The sequence below is a fragment of the Ailuropoda melanoleuca genome, chromosome 17 (genome assembly GCF_002007445.2).
Source record: "Ailuropoda melanoleuca isolate Jingjing chromosome 17, ASM200744v2, whole genome shotgun sequence".
NCBI classification, from domain to species: domain Eukaryota; kingdom Metazoa; phylum Chordata; class Mammalia; order Carnivora; family Ursidae; genus Ailuropoda; species Ailuropoda melanoleuca.
In genome coordinates, this window is record NC_048234.1 from 5,187,496 (window position 1) to 5,211,343 (window position 23,848).

Genomic DNA, 23,848 nt, shown 5'->3' on the forward strand with positions numbered 1-23,848 from the left:
TTCACTTGTGGGTAATTTCTGATCCCCAAGGGGGTAGCTGAGAGGTATAAGAAGATGAAAAGTGAAAGGCTGGGGTCCACTAAGCTGGGCTCTTGTCACACTTTCGGTTGGGACTTCAAAGTAACCCTAGGAGTCCAAGTGACCCAGAAGTAGACATGTCCTTTCAGGGAATGAAGTTCATCTTCAAGACGTATGTGTCGCCAATGATCCCTATCGTTAATGCTTCTGAGCACCTGGCAAACACACGTGCAAATGATTTCTAAGAGGAATTTTTCCGATACAATACCTATCACCCAATAAAAACAGCACAAGAAAAAAAAATGAACAAAACTCAGCAAAAATGACAGAGAATAAAGTAGGTTCACATGGCTCTCAGTTTTTGTTACTAGACACAGACTTTAAAATAAGTGTCTTTATCACGGCCATGACAATAAAAGGCACAGACTGAGAATTCTGACAAAGAGTTAAAAATTATGATGTGGGGGGCGCCTGGGTGGCACAGCGGTTGAGCGTCTGCCTTCGGCTCAGGGAGTGATCCTGGCGTTATGGGACCAAGCCCCACATCAGGCTCCTCCGCTATGAGCCTGCTTCTTCCTCTCCCACTCCCCCTGCTTGTGTTCCCTCTCTCGCTGGCTGTCTCTATCTCTGTCGAATAAATAAATAATCTTAAAAAAAATTATGATGTGAAAGAACTAAGTAAAAATTCTAGAATGACTAAAAAATGACATTAAGAATTCAACAGATAAACAAGTAGATTAATCTATGGGCAAATAACTATGAGCTGTATAACACAATAGAACAGATAAAAATATACATAAAATGAGGATTAAAATATATATGGAATTAAAAGGCACAAAAATTGCTTGTGAGATGAAGAGGGGATAAATTAAGTCAAAGTATTCTCTGCTGCTTACACTTCCTCAGAACAGATATTAGGTACTAATTAATATTAGCAGATATTAATACTTAGTGTTATATTTTAATATTAAATGTTTAATTAATAAACATCTCAATAAAATATGAATATTTAATAGTCAATTAAATATTGAATGTTGAGTAGAAACTCAAAGAATCATCAAAGCTTGTATATCTAAAAATAGAACAATAAAACAAAATCTAAGAAAAGCAAAGAAAGAAGAGAAAAGGAATGCAGTGGAGGTGAGACAAATTGAAAACAAATAGATGGTTTGGGGTTCCTGGCTGGCTCAGTCGGGGAACTTGCTGCTCAGTCTCGGGGCTGTGAGTTCAAGCCTCATGTTGGGTGTAGAGATTACTTAAAAATAAAAATCTTAAAAAAAAAAGAGAAAAGACAAACATATGGATGGCTTAAATAATGACACAAAAAATATACTAGTAATTACAATAAACATCAGTAGACTAAATATTTCAGTTAAGATATATGTTGTTAGAATGAGTTAAAAAGATTCAAAAGATATTCTTCTTTAAGACGCGTATTTTAAATATAAGGATACAAAAAGGTTAAATATATAAAGGTGGAAAAGAGGGGTGCCTGGATGGCTCAGTCTGTTAAGTGTCTGACTCGTGATCTCAGCTCAGGTCTTGATCTCAGGGTCGTGAGCTCAAGTCCCACTTTGGGCTCTGCACTGGGCACAGAGCCTACATAACAACAACAACAAAAAAAGGTGGGAAAGAGATAATATATGCCAGGGACTGAATGCTTGGGTTCCCCCATCCCCTCTACCGCCCACCAAATTTATATATTGGATCCTAATCCCCAGTGTGATGGTATTTGAAGGTGGGGCCCTTGGGAGGTGATTAGGTCATGAGGGTGTGGCCTTCGTGAATGGCATCAGTGCCCTGATAACAGATCCCAGGAAGCCCCCTTACCCCTCTGCCTTGAGCAGACACAGCAGGAGGGTGGCTTTGAACCAGGAAGCGGGCCCTCACCACCCACCAAATCTGCTAGTCTTTGATCTAGAACTCCCCAGCTTTCAGAACGGTGAGAAATGATTTTTTCAACATATAAATTTCTGTTGTTTACAAACCACCCAGTCTCTGGTGTTTTGATATTGTAATAGTCTGAACGGACTGAGACATGATGCAAAATCGAATTTTTAACAAAAATGGTATAATTAACTATTTGGAGATAAAATAGATGTAAGGCAAAATATATTACCGAAGACAAAAAGGAATATTTTGTAATGACATAAAGGTTCAATTTACCAAGTAGATAAAACAATTGTAAATTTGTATTCACTTAATCGCGTAGACTCAAAAATACGTGCAGATAAATTGATAAAACCAAAGGTAAGCAGACAGATGTATGATCAGAGTGGAAAATTGTAACACACCTCTCTCAATAACTATTAGAAAAGCAGGTCAGAAAAATCAATAAAGTTCTAGAAGATTACAATAATGCAATTAGAAAATGTGACCTAATAGAGATATAGATAATATTCCCCCCAATAACTAAGGAGGATAGATTCTTTCCAAACACACATGGAACATTTATGAAAAATGAACATGCAAGATTCACAAAATTTAAAAGATTGAAAGGACATAAAATATGTCCTTTGACCACATTCAAGGATGCTAGAAACCAAAGATGATACTAAGAAAAATCCCCCCAGTGGCTGGAAATTAAGACTTCTATATAACCTATAAAGACTTCTATATAACCTATAAAGAAAAGAAGAAATTACAATAAAGGTCGGAAAGTAAGTTTTGCCCAATCATAATAAAATTATAGCATATAAAATCTTGGGGGAGAAGGTTGAACAGAGAATTTTCCGAACAGTAAAACTGTTCTACATGATACAGTAATAGTGCATAGATGTCATTACATATTTGTCAAAACCTATAGAACATAGAACACCAAAAGTGAACTCTAATGGGAACTTTATCATATATATCATATATATTATAACGAATGTATGAATTGAACATTAGCATGAGAGTATATCAGTATAAACTGCACTAATGTAAGATAATAATAGGGGAAACTATAGGGAGGTATGGGGGTGCATATGGAAACTCTCCATACAGTCTGCTATGTTTTTCCATAAAACTAAAACTATTTTTAAAAATAACTATTAATTTACAGAAGAAACTAGTGGGATGAAATGGTGCCACCATTGTGGAAGCTAGTTTGGTGTTTTCTCAATAAGTTAAACACAAAATTACCATAGGACCCAATAATTCCACTTGAGTCTATACCCAGGACAGCTGAACGTGGGTGGGCAAATAAAAACATGTACACTAATGTTTACAGCAGAACTGACCACAGTGGCCCCAAAGTCTATCAGCTGATAAATGGATGAACAAAACGTGGTATATCCATACAACGGAATGTTATTCAGCCATAAAAAGTCCTGTTGCATGCTAGAACATAGGTGGACCTCAGAAACATTATGCCTACTGAAAGAGATCGGACACAAAAAGCCACATATGGAATGATTCTATTTGTATCAAATGTCTAGAATAAGGAAGTCCACACAAACAAAAAGCAGATTAATGTTTGCTAGGGGTTGAGAGGATGGGAAAATGGAGAGTCTTCCTTTTGGGGTGCTTGGGAACAGGGCTTCCTTTCAGGGTGATGAAAATATTCTGGAACTAATAGTGGTGATAGTTAGGTGACATTGTGAAGCATCAAATGTCACTACTGATCAATTTTATGTTATGTGCTTTTTAAAAAGATTTATTTATTTATTTTAGAGATAGAGAGAGCACATGAGTGGGGGGAAGGGCAGAGGGAAAGGATCTTCAAGCAGACTCCCTGCTGAGCACGGAGCCAGACACAGGGCTTGATGTCATGACCCTGAGATCATGACCTGAGCCAAAATCAAAAGTCAGACGCCTAACAGACTGTGTCACCCAGGTGTCCCACGTTATGTGTTTTTTTGTTTTTGTTTTTTGTTTTGTTTTGTTTTGTTTTTACCATACACACATACAAACTAATGGGATGTACATATTTCAAGAAATTTGAAAAAAAATAGGTTAAAGCATAACAAGTTTAATCTGAACAAAGTAGAAGAAAGAAAAATAAATATAAAAACAGAAATTGTTGAAATGGAAAATAGGCTATGAAAGAGGCTCAATAAGTCTATAAATGTGAGGCAGTCAGGAGGGAGACTAATCAAATTGACACATGCCTAGTATGACTGATCGGGAGAAAAAGAGAGAAGGCACAAATATTCAGTGTGAGGGATGAAGAAATAGGACACACGACTAAAGATCATGCAGACATGAGAAAGCAAGTAAAAGTTTGAATGTCCTTATGCCAACACATTTTATGTTTTAGATGAAATGGATCCAGAATCACTTCATTTATCAAAAGTGACATAAGAGGAAACAGAAAACACGAATAGCCTAATAACTCTTAAGGCAAATGGAACCACATGTTAAATCATTCCCACAGATACAGTCCCAGGAGCAAACAGCTTTGGTGGCAAATGGCAATTTTATACAAGGATTGAAACAGAGACTACTCTCCACTTTGTTTTATGAGGTCAGATACCTCAACACAAATACCTGACAAGGTCAGTGTGAGAAAATACTCATTTGTGAGCAGGGAGCAAAAATCCTAAACGTCAGCAAACTGAATCCAGCATTTTATACAAAGGATAATCTATTAGGTGTACGTTGAGCTTATTTCTGGAATTCATGGTTTAATTAAACATTTGGAAATCAATGTAGTATACCACATTTTACCACAGAATAAAGGAGAAAAATAACAGATGCAGAAAAGTCATTGACAAATTTAAACATCTGTTCATTAAATTAAAAAAAAAAAAGCTTTAGCAAGCTAGGAATGGGAAAAAGCTTGCTTAAGCTGATAAAGGGTGTGTGTGTACCCACACACACATATCCCTATAGCAAATTTGATCTTTTTTAAAAAAGATTTTATTTATGTATTTAAGATAAAGAGAAAGAGAGAGCGCAAGCACGAAGTGGGGGGAGGGAGAAGGAGAAGCAGGCTCTCCGCTGAGCAGGAAGACCAATGTGGGGCTCAAACCCAGGACCCTGAGATCATGACCAGAGACAAAGGCAGATACTTAACCAACTGAGCCACCCAGGGGCCCCACACCTTAACGAATTATTGAGAGTTTGCCTTTGGGATTAGAAATAATAATATTTGGTGTAAAATGAAAAATATTAACATGTATACACCATACATTAGCATCAAAAATATGAAATATCAAATACCAAGGAATCAATCTAATAAAATTTGTGTAAGATTTCATTGTACAAAGTATAAACGGATAAATTAAAGAAGAACCAAAGAAATGAAGGGCTGTGTCATGCAAATTTGAGACTCAGTATCTATAAGACATCAATTCTTACTAGATTGATCGACAAAGTCAGTAGGATCTGAGATCTGTTTTGTGTTGTGTGATTTTGGTGGGAAATTGGGAACTGATCCTAAACTTTATCTGGACAAGCAAGTGACAAGGATAGTTCAGACACTGACAGAGGTGAATGGTGGGAGGCTCACTAAACCTGATATTAAGAATCATTTTAGGGGCACCTGGGTGGCTCAGTCAGTTAGGCATCTGACTTTGGGTTTCAGCTCAGGTTGTGATCTCATGAGTCATGATCTCAGGGTCAAGAGATCAAGACCCACTGTGAGCTCTTCACTCAGCGAAGGGTCTGCTCAAGATTCTCTCACTCTGCCCTTTCCCCAACTCCTGTGCTCACTCTCTCTCTGTAAAATAAATAAATAAATCCTTAAAAAAAAAAAAGAATTATTATAAGGCTATGGGCACCTAGGTGACACAGTCAGTTAAGGGTCTGACTCTTGATTTCAGCTCAGGTCATGATCTCAGGGTCGTAAGATCAAGTCCTGCCTGGGCTCCCCTCTGGGTGTAGAGCCTGATTAAGATTCTCTCTTTCCCTCTTCTTCTGCCCCTCACCCCCTCCCTGCACTCTCTCTCTCTCTCTCAAAAAAAAAATTATTACATGGCTAGATTAGTGAAGACAAGGACAGACAGATAGACCAACGGAATAAAAAAAGAGCCTAGAAACAGAATCACGCATGTACAGAGAGATGGCAGCTGACAAATGTGGTACCACAGAGAGGGAAGGGTGGCTTTTCAGCAAAGTGTGCTGGAACGATTGAATGTTCACATGCAAAAATAAAATAAAGGAAGCTTTTGGCGCTTACCTCCCACACCATACTCAAGTCCATTCCAGTTGGATTTAGAAGATGTTGTGTTCAAAGTAAAACACTGAAATGTCTAAGAATGATATCTTCATGATCTTGGGGTAGGTGACTTTTTTAAACATCACATACACACACACACTGCTAACTGAAAGGAAAGGTTAACTCTACTCTCTTTAAAAAATTAAGAACTTCTGGGCATAAAAAGTTGCGATTAAAAAAATGAATGAAAAGGCAATGCAAAGTCTGGAAGAAATCTATTTGTTGCATATAAAGTCAATAGAGGGCTTGCCTGCAAAGTATAAAGAACTGTTATAAGTCAATAAGAAAAGGCAAACAGTCTAACAGAAAAATGCGCAAGAGGCTTGAACAAGCTCTTAGGTAGAAAAGATAATGCCCAAATGGCCGATAAACAAAAAAGGTGCTCAACTTCATCAGAAATCATAGAAACATGAATTAAAATGACCATGCAAACCTCCTGCTTCCCCGTGAAAATGATGGCGAACACTTGAAAGGCTGATTTTACCAAGTAGGTGAGGACAGGGAGCTCCTAGTTTATTAATTTATAAGGAACATAAATTGGTACAACCACTTTGGAAAACCCTTTGACGTTGTCTGCTGAGGTCGAAGGTTTGAACTCCCTAGAGCTCCGGAGAGTGATTACCTTTGGAGGGAGGGTGGGTAGTGACTGGGCTTCAGCATGAGTGGGGCTTCTAGGGGACGAATGATGTTCTATTTCATGACCTGGTTGTTGGGTTCCATGGGGGTTTGGGTATCTGCTTTGTGATAAGTTTTCGAGCTGTACATCTTTTCCTTTTGCACATTTTCCCCTGTGCGCTATATTTCATGATGTCAAAAGGGTTTACAAGAACAATCATTTCAAAACAAACAATAAAGTGGCGAGGGGCTGAAGAGTTTCAGACTGGCAATGAAAAAATTGTTTTTCTTAGAGCAGTTTTAATAATAAAAGTATTTCCAGAGGCGCTCAGTCAGTTGAGTGTCAGACTCTTGGTTTCAGCTCAGGTCATGATCTCAGAGTGGTGAGATCAAGCCCCATGTTGGGCTCCACACTCAGCATGGAGTCTGCTTGAGATTCTCTCCCTCTCCCTCTGACCCTCCCCTGGCTTGTGTGCATGTGCTCTCTCTCTCTCAAATAAAATATATAAATAAAATCTTTTAAGAAAATAAGAAACGCTCATCTCCTTCCCAATCCCTATTGCTTTAAAAATGCTATTATAACAAGCAAGATCCAAAAGGAAACAAAGAGAAGAGAAAAAGGCAGCATTGCATGTCTTTTGTCTTTGTGTTCCAGTTTCTTCCTTCGACCCCACATTCGTAAGCATGGAGTGTACACTCATCATCAAGGCGGGGATGTTGTTCTGCTGATCATTTTTTTCAAGTTATTACAGTTTTCTTGAATTATATATATGTATATATTTCAGTAGTCTCCATGCCCAGTGAAGAGCCCAATCCAGGGCTCCAAATCACCAGACCCTGAGATCAAAACCTGAGCTGAGATCAAAGAGTCAGAGGCTTAACCAACGAAGCCACCCAGGCTCCTCTAATTATAATTTTAATGACCATCTAGTGTGTCATGGAGCTGACATTCTAGAAACCACCTGACATCTTAATGAAACTGAGTCATCTTTCCCAGGTGCGTAGCCAGACCCACATCTTGGAAAAGACTTAGGCAGGCAGCCCAGGCTTAGACAGTAAGACTTCCTCTGAACTCCCAAGCATTTTCTCTGTTTCTCAGCCTCCTAGCATGTGCTCCCTTGTATTTTTTTTTTTTAACATTTCTGTGTGTAGACGTGTTGTCCCTCTTTCTAGGCTCTGATAGCTGCGAAAACCAAGCTAAGTTTCCTACACCCCCATATCCCCACACTTTGCAGAGTACCTGACATTTTTATGTTCTTCCATAAAAGTGTATAATTTTTAACAGTTTCTTAAAAATTTTATTTATTTATTAGAGAGAAAGCTCACAGGGGAGGAGCAGTGGGAGAAGCACACTCCCCGCTGAGCAGCAATCCCTATGTAGGGCTTGATCCCAGGACCCTGAGATCATGACCTGAGCCAAAGGCAGATGCTTCACTGACTAAGCCACCCAGGTGCTCCCCATAAAAGCACATTAACCATGGTGATAGTGCTGTCGACGGTCTGGTTCACTGCACGCCACAGACACAAACCAACTCAGGATAACTTTAGCAGAAAAGAAGCTTATTAATATTAAACATACACCTATCTTAGGACCCAGGAATTCCACTCCTAAGTATGTATGCACCCTTGAGACATAAGAGCATATGTTCACAAAAACAAAACAAAACAAAAACCACCTGTACAAGAATGTTCATATCACTCTCATTCGGAAAACCCTAGACTGGAAGACAAACCATATTTCCAGTGCCAGGAGAATGGGGAAACACTTTCTTGCATGTTCATGTACTCCTACTCAGCCGTAGAAAGGAGCAAGCTACGGATGTACGAAACAACTTAGATGAATCTCCAGGACGTTCTGTTACGTGAAGGAAGGAGGACCCGGAAGAGTCCGAGAACAGGCAAAGCTAATGAACGGTGATAGAGACGTGCTACTANAGTGGGGCTTCTAGGGGACGAATGATGTTCTATTTCATGACCTGGTTGTTGGGTTCCATGGGGGTTTGGGTATCTGCTTTGTGATAAGTTTTCGAGCTGTACATCTTTTCCTTTTGCACATTTTCCCCTGTGCGCTATATTTCATGATGTCAAAAGGGTTTACAAGAACAATCATTTCAAAACAAACAATAAAGTGGCGAGGGGCTGAAGAGTTTCAGACTGGCAATGAAAAAATTGTTTTTCTTAGAGCAGTTTTAATAATAAAAGTATTTCCAGAGGCGCTCAGTCAGTTGAGTGTCAGACTCTTGGTTTCAGCTCAGGTCATGATCTCAGAGTGGTGAGATCAAGCCCCATGTTGGGCTCCACACTCAGCATGGAGTCTGCTTGAGATTCTCTCCCTCTCCCTCTGACCCTCCCCTGGCTTGTGTGCATGTGCTCTCTCTCTCTCAAATAAAATATATAAATAAAATCTTTTAAGAAAATAAGAAACGCTCATCTCCTTCCCAATCCCTATTGCTTTAAAAATGCTATTATAACAAGCAAGATCCAAAAGGAAACAAAGAGAAGAGAAAAAGGCAGCATTGCATGTCTTTTGTCTTTGTGTTCCAGTTTCTTCCTTCGACCCCACATTCGTAAGCATGGAGTGTACACTCATCATCAAGGCGGGGATGTTGTTCTGCTGATCATTTTTTTCAAGTTATTACAGTTTTCTTGAATTATATATATGTATATATTTCAGTAGTCTCCATGCCCAGTGAAGAGCCCAATCCAGGGCTCCAAATCACCAGACCCTGAGATCAAAACCTGAGCTGAGATCAAAGAGTCAGAGGCTTAACCAACGAAGCCACCCAGGCTCCTCTAATTATAATTTTAATGACCATCTAGTGTGTCATGGAGCTGACATTCTAGAAACCACCTGACATCTTAATGAAACTGAGTCATCTTTCCCAGGTGTGTAGCCAGACCCACATCTTGGAAAAGACTTAGGCAGGCAGCCCAGGCTTAGACAGTAAGACTTCCTCTGAACTCCCAAGCATTTTCTCTGTTTCTCAGCCTCCTAGCATGTGCTTCCTTGTATTTTTTTTTTTAACATTTCTGTGTGTAGACGTGTTGTCCCTCTTTCTAGGCTCTGATAGCTGCGAAAACCAAGCTAAGTTTCCTACACCCCCATATCCCCACACTTTGCAGAGTACCTGACATTTTTATGTTCTTCCATAAAAGTGTATAATTTTTAACAGTTTCTTAAAAATTTTATTTATTTATTAGAGAGAAAGCTCACAGGGGAGGAGCAGAGGGAGAAGCACACTCCCCGCTGAGCAGCAATCCCTATGTAGGGCTTGATCCCAGGACCCTGAGATCATGACCTGAGCCAAAGGCAGATGCTTCACTGACTAAGCCACCCAGGTGCTCCCCATAAAAGCACATTAACCATGGTGATAGTGCTGTCGACGGTCTGGTTCACTGCACGCCACAGACACAAACCAACTCAGGATAACTTTAGCAGAAAAGAAGCTTATTAATATTAAACATACACCTATCTTAGGACCCAGGAATTCCACTCCTAAGTATGTATGCACCCTTTGAGACATAAGAGCATATGTTCACAAAAACAAAACAAAACAAAAACCACCTGTACAAGAATGTTCATATCACTCTCATTCGGAAAACCCTAGACTGGAAGACAAACCATATTTCCAGTGCCAGGAGAATGGGGAAACACTTTCTTGCATGTTCATGTACTCCTACTCAGCCGTAGAAAGGAGCAAGCTACGGATGTACGAAACAACTTAGATGAATCTCCAGGACGTTCTGTTACGTGAAGGAAGGAGGACCCGGAAGAGTCCGAGAACAGGCAAAGCTAATGAACGGTGATAGAGACGTGCTACTGCGTGCCCTGATGAACAGGGGAAACCCCCAATAAGAGCTTGCAAGCACTGGAGCCCAAGCAGCCGCCGTCCAGACCTTTTTAACTGGATTATGGCACTACTCCTTTGACCCTAGGGAAATGGGCCAGCCTGTCAATGGAGCAGCCCTGCCTCTTACCACCAGGGCTCATCCCAGCGAGATCGCCCTCAAAGAATAACCAGGATTCTAGGTCTCTCTGGTATCCTAGGAACCCAGGAAGCCAGAGCGGGGAGTCAACCAGCACAGTCAGTACTCTGAGACTGAAGCCGGCACCCTCTGGTACCGTCTGGTCTCTATGACTCCTACTGGCTTCTCTCTTCTGTTCCCTTGCTGGGCATGGCAGGACGGGGAGCGCAAGCATGCAGAGTAGAGTGTGGGCCAATGGGTGCATGTGTCCATCAGGAGATCCCAGGTCTTGAGAGTAGAGGAAGAAGGGGACATGGCTTTCCTCTTGTCCTGCCCTTCTTTAGCAAATGTGTCTGCTTTCAAGGGTTGACTTGAGATCACCTGGACGTAAAGGGGACTGATTTAGAGATTTTTGCTTAGAGCAGGAGGTAAACTTTTCCAGCACCTGGAGGTGGGTACAAATGGAGGCGGAATAATACTTTTTTTCCTTTGTGTTGCACATATGGCCCCACCGTTCCCTTCATGGAAACCCTTCTGTCTGATGAGCCCTGGATTTTAGAGAGATTTTCTAACAAAAGACATGGGAGACTCAGGTTTGCCTTGCAATGAGCTCGCTGAGACTGGGAGCTCCCTCTCTCTGCCCACAGGGGAGAACTTGCACACGATCCCAACTTCTGAGTGTCCAGGCACGAGCCAGCTGGCATTTCCTAGCACCTTAGTGAACAGCTGGCCCAGCTCAGCCCAGATTTAGTTCCCAAGTCTGCAGTGTTTATTCGCTGCCCCCAAAATTACTCTCAAGCTTGCCCTGCAAAATGAAAGAGCAGAAAGGAGGTGAGGTGGCTTTCCCAGTACTGGACCCCGTGGTGCAATGGGCAGGTCTTGTACTGGTCTCAGTCCTGCTCGGTAGGACGATAGGACAATGGACAACTTATGGACCTTCTAGCATGTTTGCCCTTGACTCTTAGTGCGTACCTAGTGTCATTCACCTAAAGCCACTGCAAAGAGTTCTTCCACCGTGAGCCCAAAGTGGGAAGTCTCAAACATACAGAGAGATGCAGACAATGGGTAGTCAAAGTGAAGGGCAGTTATTCAGTAAGTGTCTGACGATCAGAAGGATTTGGGGGAGGGTTCTTCAGGCTGTTCTAGCCGGTATCCATGTTACTCGATCCAATTCAATTCGGTGTAGCTGAGTCATTTTTGAACAAGGCAATCAGAGTGAGAGATATTTGGATATCCATCCCACATTTGCCACCCACCAGCTGTGGAATCGGAAAGAAAGTTACTCACGATCCTCAGTTTGCCTGTTTGTAAACTAGAGAAGATTGCATCTGTTTCAGAGAGGTACAAGGCAATCTAAATGGAATCACCTAGGCATAGCAAGGCATGTCGCTGGACCCCGTGGTGCAATGGGCAGGTCTTGTACCGGTCCCAGTCCTGCTCGGTAGGACGATAGGACAATGAACAACTTATGGACCTTCTAGCATGTTCGCCCTTGACTCTTAGTGCATACCAAATGTCGTTCACCCAAAGCCACTGCAAAGTGTTCTCCCACTGTGAGCCCAAAGTGGGAAGTCTCAAACATAGAGAGAGATGCAGACGATGGGTAGTCAAAATGAAGGGCAGTTATTCAGTAAGTGCCTGACGATCAGAAGGATTTGGGGGAGGGTTCTTCAGGCTGTTCTAGCCGGTATCCATGTTACTCGATCCAATTCAATTCGGTGTAGCTGAGTCATTTTTGAACAAGGCAATCAGAGTGAGAGATATTTGGATATCCATCCCACATTTGCCACCCACCAGCTGTGGAATCGGAAAGAAAGTTACTCACGATCCTCAGTTTGCCTGTTTGTAAACTAGAGAAGATTGCATCTGTTTCAGAGAGGTACAAGGCAATCTAAATGGAATCACCTAGGCATAGCTAGGCATGTCACACAGTGACCAAGAAATAGTCGATACTCAAGAAATCGCAGTAACCTATGTTAATACTAATGTTGATATGAACAAAGACAGGAATAAAAGAGGAGATAGTGAATGCATGACTCTGGCTTTGAAGGACCTCCTCGAACTGGTCAGATATCTCCAATCAGCTTCCCTCTCGAGGTTGGTCCTGGCATCAGAGAGCTGTGATTTACTAATCTCGACNGGCGCCATTTTGTGCCTCTCTTTGTCAACTGCCCTGCAGATAGCACCTGTCCTCCTCAGCCCCACACTTCTCTCCATCCCTCTTCCATGGCAAAGTCTTCTGGAAACCAGTCCACAAACTGCCCAGTCTAACTGGGAAAGCCCTCAGGAAGGAGAATCTCTGAGCCCGGATTTGAAGACTGAGGTCCCAACTCCAGTTTGGGTATCTTTTTGCCACGTCAGCCCTTGGCCTCCAAGATTTGAATCTAGCACAGTTTCCCAGCCCCAAGAGTGACAGAGATGAAAGCCAGCTGCTGGACCCTCGGCTGGAGGCCCAGCAGGAGCTGTACTCATAGACTTGTGACAAAGAACCAATAGTTATGCTGGGAGCAATTACCAGAGCTTGGAAACATTAGCTCGGATAAAATTAGATTTGACCCGAGAGATTGTTCCAAACACCAACTCAACCGCCTTTGATGTTCTGAATCCCATCAAATTGCACATAGTTCTCTCTTCCTGGCTTTAAAGTCACTCTCTTCATCAGAGAAATCAAAAAAGACCTGTTTTTTGTTAAAATCGTTAAAGCACTTTCCCTGGGGGTGTTGTAACAGGCTGGCAGCCATGGCATCTGCTAGTTATAGCGAGAACCACAGCACTTGAGGCTGGGAGATTAGCGGACTTCTCACTTGAACACTGAAACAATAATTGCCCCTTAGAGATGAAAAGACGGAGGGTCACAGAGGCCCCAAGACCTGCCCCAGAACCCTAAAGCTTTTATTTTAGCCTCTAGGAGGTGGGCAGAAAGGCAGTGAGCAAGAGCAAGGAGAAAGTTCACCGAAACCAGGGACATATTTGTCCTGTTTACTGCCTCAGTCCCAGCAGCAGCTCTGGTCTGGTGCATGATAGATGCTCAGTACACATTTGGGGGAAGAAGGATGAGAGCCAGGAAGGAAGGGGATACATGAGCTGTGACATGAAGGCAGTCTGGCTTTGGGGTCATGAGTTTTAGTGGCACCATCACTTCTTTATGTTGAAGTTGTTTTCTCTGAACTTCTGTTTTTTAAGGGTTGAGGGGTTTTGTGGACATTTGTTTTCATTTTGGGGGGCTTTTGTTTTGTTTTGTTGCATCCAAGTTAAAGAGGTTGGAGTTGCCAGAGGTCTAACTTCTGGATAAGTGGAGCATCTTGATTGTCATGGAGTAATTTTGATCGAGTAATTCCCCAAGCTCACATAATTATAGCTGGGGCAGAATAGAGACAAAGAAGTGTGAACTCCATCAAAGTACACAGAGCTCCATAATGCTCCACCCTGTGTGTCCTCCCACCCCTCCCTGTTGCTTTCAAGGCTTCTTTCTGCATGGAGAGAAATCTACCTGGGCTAGAGATTATTCATTCCCTCTTGGTCCAGATTTTCTTTTTTTCTTTTTTCTCAAGATTTTATGTATTTGAGAGAGAGAGAGAGAGAGCAGCAGAGAGATCACAAGCGGGGGGGGGGCAGAGGGAGAGGAAGAAGCAGTGAGAGGGAGCCTGATGCGGGGCTCGAACCCAGGACTCTGGGATCATGACCTGAGCCTAAGGCAGATGCTTAACTGACTGAGCAATACAGGCACCCAGGGTCCAGATTTTCAAGGAGCAAATCTGACTAAAACACCCAAACTCGTATCATTCACACATTCATGCATGGACTCATCCACTCAGTCTTTCAAAGAGTATTTATTTGTGCCACACACTTTGCTAGGCAGTTCTTAAAAGAATGGGCCTCAGTCCCTGACCTCTGGTACTCACCACGAAGACAGAAAAGAAGCCTGTCTACAACTAATGTGATGACAGGAGCATCACGGAGGTAGAAACGCATTTTTCTGGGGGGTAGGAGAAGAAAGACTTTAAAGAGAAAAGGATATTAGAAGTCATTATTAAAATAGGAATAGGATTTCAGTAGCTTCTGTTTGGAAGATGAGAGGCCAGGTGAGGAGAAATCACTCCAGGTAGAGGTTAACACCTCATCAATTAGAATAAAATCTCACGTTCTCAGCATGACCTGTAACGGGATCATGAGCTGGGGTTCCCTACTTGGCTAACCCCCAGTAAGGTTTATCGCCTTTCCCCTTCCTCAGTATCTGCCAGATACATGGGCCTTCCTTGGTAGGAGAATCCCTGAGGCTTGTTTCCAGCCCAGGACATTGGTACCTGCTGTTCCTTTGGTTAAAACGTTCTCCTTTAAGTTCTTCACATGGCTGGCTGCCTGTGAACCATGAAGTCTCACCTCAAATGCCTCCCATGGAGGGAGGTCCTCTTAGAATCCCCATTTTGCAAATCAGTAAGCACTTCGTAACCATGAAGTAACTTATTGGAGGTCACCCAGCTAACAGGTGAAGCTGCCAGCGATTGAACCTAAAGCAACGGTGGCTTAGAGAGCCAGCTTGGGTCCACCTAGCGCACCACACGGCCTCTCCCACGTCTGAACTGATCTCGGTTACACCTTACATGATTCCCTCTCCTTGCGATAGAATATATGGTGCCTGAGAGCAGGGGCCCTGTCTGCCTGTGTCCTGACTATTACCTCCAGCGTCTAGCACAGAGCCTGGCATGGAGGGCACACTCAGAAAATATTTTTTGAATGAAGAAATGAACAAAAGTTCTGGAGAGAGGAAGTGTGCCTAAAGAAAGATTAGGAGACATAGTAGGAGGGCTTATTTCTTTGTGACCTCTGGGAACGATGTCCCTATTTTTATCCTCCAGTTCAAAGGAGTGACAGTCATTGGAAATATAGGACAAGGACGAGAAGGTATGGTGACCCCGGAGGGTAAAGAATTGGGGGAGATCGAAATCTCACAGGGGTAGGGAATCCGTGCAATATACCCCCACTGAGACATACAAATGACCACTGCTCCCAACCAAGGAAGGTAATGGGTGTCACTTCATGGAGGTCCTTTCCATAAAGCGGTAATCACTAAACAGCAGGCAAATCACCCCCTAAGAGGTCTCCATGGTGTCAGTAACTCAGGAGTCCTCTCCAGCTGACTGGGTCGAGATGGCCAGAGCAGATGGTGGTAATGAGCTTGCAATGACCCGAGCCATGTCTGCAGTCCACTGCCTGCCAGAGGCGCCCTCTTGGCCACAGGTCACTGATCTCTCCCCAGTGAAGTGACGAGGTGCTCAACGGGCTATGTCACCTCGTCGGGGAGGCTTTCTAAAATGGCAGCGGTTCCAGCACTGAGATCGCTGCTTCTGACCAGGGCTGCTCAGGCATAGCCCAGACTCTCTGTTCTACCCAAGGGAGGAGTGGGGACGTGCACTTTGAGATTCTGACTCATAAGGCAGCCTTCCAACGGCTTCCCATACTCTTTCCCTAGCCTGGGAAAGGGAGTCATGTGACCTAAAGGTGGACAGTTCTCCTAGCTGTCCGGTGAGTAGACCTTTGCAGCTTGGACTGCTCTGGCTCGTGTTTAAACAATTATAGTGTGCTTTCACTATCCATAATTTTAACTACCATAGATTGATTGCTTTTTCTGTGCTAGACACTTTTCGCAGCCCCTCACAGACATCCCCTCATTGAATTTCAAAACAATTCTTTATTATAGAAGTGACATCCTGGGGCGCCTGGGTGGCTCAGTCAGTTAAGCATCTGCCTTTGGCTCAGTTCATGACCCCAGAGTCCTGGGATTGAGTCCCACATCAGGCTCCCTGCTCAGTGGGGAGTATACTTCTCCCTCTGATCCTCTGCCCTCTCCTGTTCTCTCTCTCTCTCAAATAAATAAATAAAATCTTTTTTTTTTTAAAGTGACATCCTCCCCATTGCACAAACAAAAAACCAAGTGATGGAGAAAATAGTAAATTATTCCAGCTCTTACAGGCAGCAAGTGGCATAGCCTGTATGCGCCAAATTTCAAAGCTGGAGTTAACTACTGTGCTGTTATTGACATATCTGTGAGTTTCAACCTCTCCAAATACGTCCTAAGCTGGGAATGAAGGCACATATCATCACTACCTGTCAACACACATACTGTGTTTGGGGAAGGCTTTCTAAAGTTTGGTCTCTTCTTTTAAAAAAGTAATTACGTTTCCTGACATGGAGACCTCAGGACCTAAAACCATAAATACAAAGACATCAGTTGCTTCCAGCCTTGGCCAGAGATGATTTAGGAACTAAGTGTCAGAAATGCGATCAGTACGAGGTGTGGTCCATTGGCCACACGGTCAGAGCATCATCAAGTTTCAAGTAAATTGAATTTATTAAATTCAACAAAGACGCATTTATCCAGGCCATTCTAAACACACAATTCCCTTGTATTATGTGATGCAAGGGAGTAAAGAAATAAAACAACTTGTGAGCATTTTACTCCTGGGATGAGTAGGGGGTGACATTTAGATTGGTCCAATTCAGCCCTACTTTAAGAATATAAGGTTTCACTTCTAAACAACCATCATTCCATTTATTTGTTTACACCACCATCATCTCCATCTCAAAGAGCTTTCAAGGGTCATTTGAGCAGGAAAGTCCACCTGGTGAGGTGGGGGAGGGCTACGTGGCGTGTCACCATGCAGACAGACGTCACTCCTAATCAACGGGCAATGTTCTGGCAGCCATCCACAAAAATTACTCACTGGATGGCAAGGAGATGGAAATTCTCACAGCTCCTTGGCATATGGGATGTTCAGTTCTCCCTTGAATGGGATGGGAAGAACTTCAGGTGGTGAATCAGCNGGGCCCTGTCTGCCTGTGTCCTGACTATTACCTCCAGCGTCTAGCACAGAGCCTGGCATGGAGGGCACACTCAGAAAATATTTTTTGAATGAAGAAATGAACAAAAGTTCTGGAGAGAGGAAGTGTGCCTAAAGAAAGATTAGGAGACATAGTAGGAGGGCTTATTTCTTTGTGACCTCTGGGAACGATGTCCCTATTTTTATCCTCCAGTTCAAAGGAGTGACAGTCATTGGAAATATAGGACAAGGACGAGAAGGTATGGTGACCCCGGAGGGTAAAGAATTGGGGGAGATCGAAATCTCACAGGGGTAGGGAATCCGTGCAATATACCCCCACTGAGACATACAAATGACCACTGCTCCCAACCAAGGAAGGTAATGGGTGTCACTTCATGGAGGTCCTTTCCATAAAGCGGTAATCACTAAACAGCAGGCAAATCACCCCCTAAGAGGTCTCCATGGTGTCAGTAACTCAGGAGTCCTCTCCAGCTGACTGGGTCGAGATGGCCAGAGCAGATGGTGGTAATGAGCTTGCAATGACCCGAGCCATGTCTGCAGTCCACTGCCTGCCAGAGGCGCCCTCTTGGCCACAGGTCACTGATCTCTCCCCAGTGAAGTGACGAGGTGCTCAACGGGCTATGTCACCTCGTCGGGGAGGCTTTCTAAAATGGCAGCGGTTCCAGCACTGAGATCGCTGCTTCTGACCAGGGCTGCTCAGGCATAGCCCAGACTCTCTGTTCTACCCAAGGGAGGAGTGGGGACGTGCACTTTGAGATTCTGACTCATAAGGCAGCCTTCCAACGGCTTCCCATACTCTTTCCCTAGCCTGGGAAAGGGAGTCATGTGACCTAAAGGTGGACAGTTCTCCTAGCTGTCCGGTGAGTAGACCTTTGCAGCTTGGACTGCTCTGGCTCGTGTTTAAACAATTATAGTGTGCTTTCACTATCCATAATTTTAACTACCATAGATTGATTGCTTTTTCTGTGCTAGACACTTTTCGCAGCCCCTCACAGACATCCCCTCATTGAATTTCAAAACAATTCTAAGTGGCATAGCCGACATCCTGGGGCGCCTGGGTGGCTCAGTCAGTTAAGCATCTGCCTTTGGCTCAGTTCATGACCCCAGAGTCCTGGGATTGAGTCCCACATCAGGCTCCCTGCTCAGTGGGGAGTATACTTCTCCCTCTGATCCTCTGCCCTCTCCTGTTCTCTCTCTCTCTCAAATAAATAAATAAAATCTTTTTTTTTTTAAAGTGACATCCTCCCCATTGCACAAACAAAAAACCAAGTGATGGAGAAAATAGTAAATTATTCCAGCTCTTACAGGCAGCAAGTGGCATAGCCTGTATGCGCCAAATTTCAAAGCTGGAGTTAACTACTGTGCTGTTATTGACATATCTGTGAGTTTCAACCTCTCCAAATACGTCCTAAGCTGGGAATGAAGGCACATATCATCACTACCTGTCAACACACATACTGTGTTTGGGGAAGGCTTTCTAAAGTTTGGTCTCTTCTTTTAAAAAAGTAATTACGTTTCCTGACATGGAGACCTCAGGACCTAAAACCATAAATACAAAGACATCAGTTGCTTCCAGCCTTGGCCAGAGATGATTTAGGAACTAAGTGTCAGAAATGCGATCAGTACGAGGTGTGGTCCATTGGCCACACGGTCAGAGCATCATCAAGTTTCAAGTAAATTGAATTTATTAAATTCAACAAAGACGCATTTATCCAGGCCATTCTAAACACACAATTCCCTTGTATTATGTGATGCAAGGGAGTAAAGAAATAAAACAACTTGTGAGCATTTTACTCCTGGGATGAGTAGGGGGTGACATTTAGATTGGTCCAATTCAGCCCTACTTTAAGAATATAAGGTTTCACTTCTAAACAACCATCATTCCATTTATTTGTTTACACCACCATCATCTCCATCTCAAAGAGCTTTCAAGGGTCATTTGAGCAGGAAAGTCCACCTGGTGAGGTGGGGGAGGGCTACGTGGCGTGTCACCATGCAGACAGACGTCACTCCTAATCAACGGGCAATGTTCTGGCAGCCATCCACAAAAATTACTCACTGGATGGCAAGGAGATGGAAATTCTCACAGCTCCTTGGCATATGGGATGTTCAGTTCTCCCTTGAATGGGAAGGGAAGAACTTCAGGTGGTGAATCAGCTCTCACATGCCACCCTGGGACTGGGGACAGATGGCGCTCACTTGGGCATAGGAGGGCTATTCCCTTCTCAGTGGCTCAGCTCTTATCTCTTTGGTCTCGAACCATGGTATCTCGATCTGGTCTGGAAGTGGGAAAAACAATTCTGCATATTCTTCTAAATCTGTGGGTCTTAGATCCTGAACCCTGCCTTTAGACACCCAAACGTCAAAAATTTGGTTCTGTTGTTCTGTCTCTGCCTTGACAACCTTCCCTTCAGGTATAGGGCACCCCAATTCTAGCCATCTGGGCTGGAAGGAAATGCTTCAATGTGTGCCTGCAATGGTCTTCCTAATATTTCCCCTCCTAATTAGGTACAAGTATTACGAGTTACGGGCACAGATTGCCAACCGCGGGCCTCCCCCACGGAACGCTGGCTCAGAAGCTCAAAGAATGGAGAGGCAGAGGATGGGTGCTTTTGGCAGGCAGGCTGGGTGTAAAGGAGAAGAGAGAAGGCTGAGCTAAGCATGCTGGGTTTCTTCTTCCAGACTCACCATTCGGATAGTTATTCCTCTTCCTCTCACACCAAAGACTGAGAATGGAGAACAGCTCTGTGTTCCTTCCATGCTGTCCATCCCCGTGCAATGGAGTAGGAATTTGCCCCTCTATGAACACATTCAGGAAAAGTAGGAATAGGTACGACCTTTCCCTCCTGTTTGGCAACGGAGTCAAGAAGGGCATCATGGCGGGACCATCCCAAAGTCGACCAGATCTCCTATTTTCATTCCCTAGACCTACATTCCACCGCTGTTTCAAATCCCCCTTGCTCCAAGTAAAGGAAAACCAAACCAAACCAAACCAAACCAAACAGACTATCATGCTGGGTGCCTCCTACCACAACGTTAAAGGCTTCTCTGGAATAAACTAATAAACAGATGTGCCGATGTGGGTCCACTGGGGAGCGGTCCAACCACAACGCTAACAGAGGCCTCCTAATCAATTGATCAACTGATCAATTAAATTGCCCTTAACGAGCACCTCCTATCTGTCAGGTGGGTGCTGTGTTTAAGTGCCTTTGGCTGTGCTAGAATCCAGAGACGAGTCTTTGGAAACTGAGATTAGAATTTGAGGAATGCGACAGTAGCAGGAAACACCACTGTACCGTGTGGTGTTATAATAAAATCATTGCATTTACCAAATACCTACTGTGAGTCAGACAGTACGTTTCATTCTTCAAATGCATCATCTTCTTTAATCAGAGAGTAAGAATTATTCTCAATTAGCAAATGATACAACTGAAGTTGAAGAGATTGAGAATTTTTTTTTCAGGGGTTAATAGTAAGCAAGAGGAGAAACCACTCAAAACGAAATCCATTTCAGTGCCCAACCCAAATTCTTGTTTCTCCTACAGGATGGAGCTCCTTCTGCAGGGGAAAAGAATAGCCACTTGTCAACCTCCTTAGGCTGATATGTCACCATTAGAGGCATATTGTTGCAGACAAAAAAGACACACTGTTTCAGACTCTTAGCAAAACTGATGGTCACCAGAGGGAGGCAGGTGGGGGATGGGGATTAAGGCATGCACTTGTGATGAGTTCTGGCTGATGCATGGACGTGTTTGATCACTACGTTATACACATGAAACTAATACAAGGCTGTATGCTAACTGAAAGTGAAATAAAAGCTTAAGGGGCCTCTGGGGGGCTCAGTCGGTTGAGAATCTGCCTTCAGCTCAGGTCATGACCTCAGGGTCCTGGGATCGAGGCCCACATTGGGCTCTCTGCTCAGTGGGGAGCCTGCTTCTCCCTCTCCCCACTGCTCGTGCTCTCTCTCACTCTCTCTCTCTCTCAAATGAATAAATTAAAATTCTTTTTTTTAAAAAAGTCTTTAAAAACTTAAGAAAAAAAGACACACTGCTTCAGGTTAAAACAGTATTTTTCAGACCCACATAATTTTTGGCCATATCATATGTTTGGTATTTTTATTTAAATCTGCTAATGTATTTGGCTTAACCAAAGGAATGAACATTTACTACTTTAAATGGAAAGCAGTATCACATATAAAATGAGTTAAAATGCAGAAAACTGCACATATATAACATAATGTTATTTGAGATCATTGAGATATTATTTCCTGGTTCAGGCTGTTAGGTTGGGCCCATTGTCTCTTTGTTAAAAACCAAACCAAACCAAACCAAAAACAGGTGGGAGTAGCAATCATTAAAAATACATTACAAACAGGCTGGTACAACACTGAAATGTTCTCCTTGGGGTCCCGAGAGGGTTGGAGTACACATGAAAGGGTTCTAACTTTTTCAAAAGGTGACTCAATGTTAATCCAACGTTTTGTCTGTTTACTGCCTTAAGTCATCTCCATGAGGCCAATGGTAACATAAGCTTTGGAAATGTTGAGCTAAGCATCAACAAGCATCTTGTTAAAATTCGAGTATCCCTGGTCCAGAAGGGGATGGAGGACAAAATTAAAAGCTGACTGAAAAGAAGAGATGTAGAGGTGATGGGACAGAACAGTTGAAGGAAGAGGATGAGGAAAGAGGAAACAGATGAATGAGTGATCCTGAGACTAAGGGTTTCCCCCAAGAATCACGTGATCGCTACGTGCCAGGCACGCCACCGAGAACTTCCAGGTGTTAGCTCATCGGATCATGCTGATGGTTATACAAATGAAGAACTAAAACGATCTCTATTTTAGGAAAAAAGAAAACTAAGGCACGTAATTCAGGCAACTAGCCCACGATCACATGCTGGTTTGTCAAGGAGCTAGGGTTTGAACCTGAGCAGTGGGGTCAGGGTTGACACAGCCCCAATATTTTGTTTGGTCCTGAACCATATCTTAATTTTCCTGAGGTGGTTCTCTCGAGGTAGGACAAGCTTGTGTGTGGGGTACTGTGTCCATTTTATCACAAGAGATGACCATGAATTTAGACAACACAGACCCCCAGTAAATAGTAGTTGCCAAGCCTTTCTTTGTGGCGTGAACCATGCCTTATTTATCATTCAGTCTTCTAGAGTCACTGCAGACCCTGACAACCACAGTTGGTGCACCATAATAATGGCGGACCGTTATTGGTTGGTGACCAGGACAAGCAATATGGTAGAATATGAGTCAGTTGAATGAAGACAGGAAGATGGGGTCTTACCACAACGAAAGCCCTGGATAACTCAACTACATTTGCTGGACCTCACTTTCCTCGTCTGTAAAGCTGGTTTCTTAACCTCTTCCCATATGACTTGATTGTTGTGAGTGTGGTTTAGGGAGACAATGTAATGTCTTTCTAAAGGGCAAAGAACTAGGTAGACGCTTCTGCCTAAAATTTGGTTTCTAGGGTAGAAGATGTAAACTAGCAGGTCATTAAAAGAATATCCAGTGGTCAAAAAACCCAACTTTTCAGGTTTCTTGATTTCATTAATTACGAGGAAAATGCAAAATTCAAGCCACCCTGAGACATTAACATACACCCACCAGAATTGCTAACATAAAAAACAAAACAAAACAAAACAAAAATGACAGGGGCACCTGGGTGGCTCAGTCGGTTAAGCATCTGACTCTTGATTTCAGCTCAGGTCTGGATCTCAGGGTTGTGAGTTCAAGCCCCACACTGGGCTCCACACTGGGGTGGAGCCTAGTTTAAAAAAAATAAAAGTCTTCGTGAGGATGGGGAGCTGATGGAACTCTCACACTGTTCGTAGGCACATAAAACGGTACAACCACTTTCTCAGCGTATGAGAAAATCCTTTGGCATGATATGTATATGCACAACCTATGACTGTGCGATTCCAATCCTATGCATACATATGTTCTTGAACAGACATGTAGTCGCACTATTTATAATAGCCCATAACTGGATAGGTTCCAAATGCCCAACAGTAGCAGAATGGATAAACAGCGGTACCTTCGCACAATGGAATATCACACAGCAGCGGCAATAAACAGACTGCAATTAGATGCAACAACGTAGATATATTTCACAAGCTTAATGTTAAAGGAAAGCCAGATGAAAATAAAAAACAATACATAACACACAATTGTATTTCTATAAAAATCAAAAACAGATGTAAGGCCACGGGCAGGCTGCCCCCAAATATATCACTTCGGCATAATGATTATTTTCGA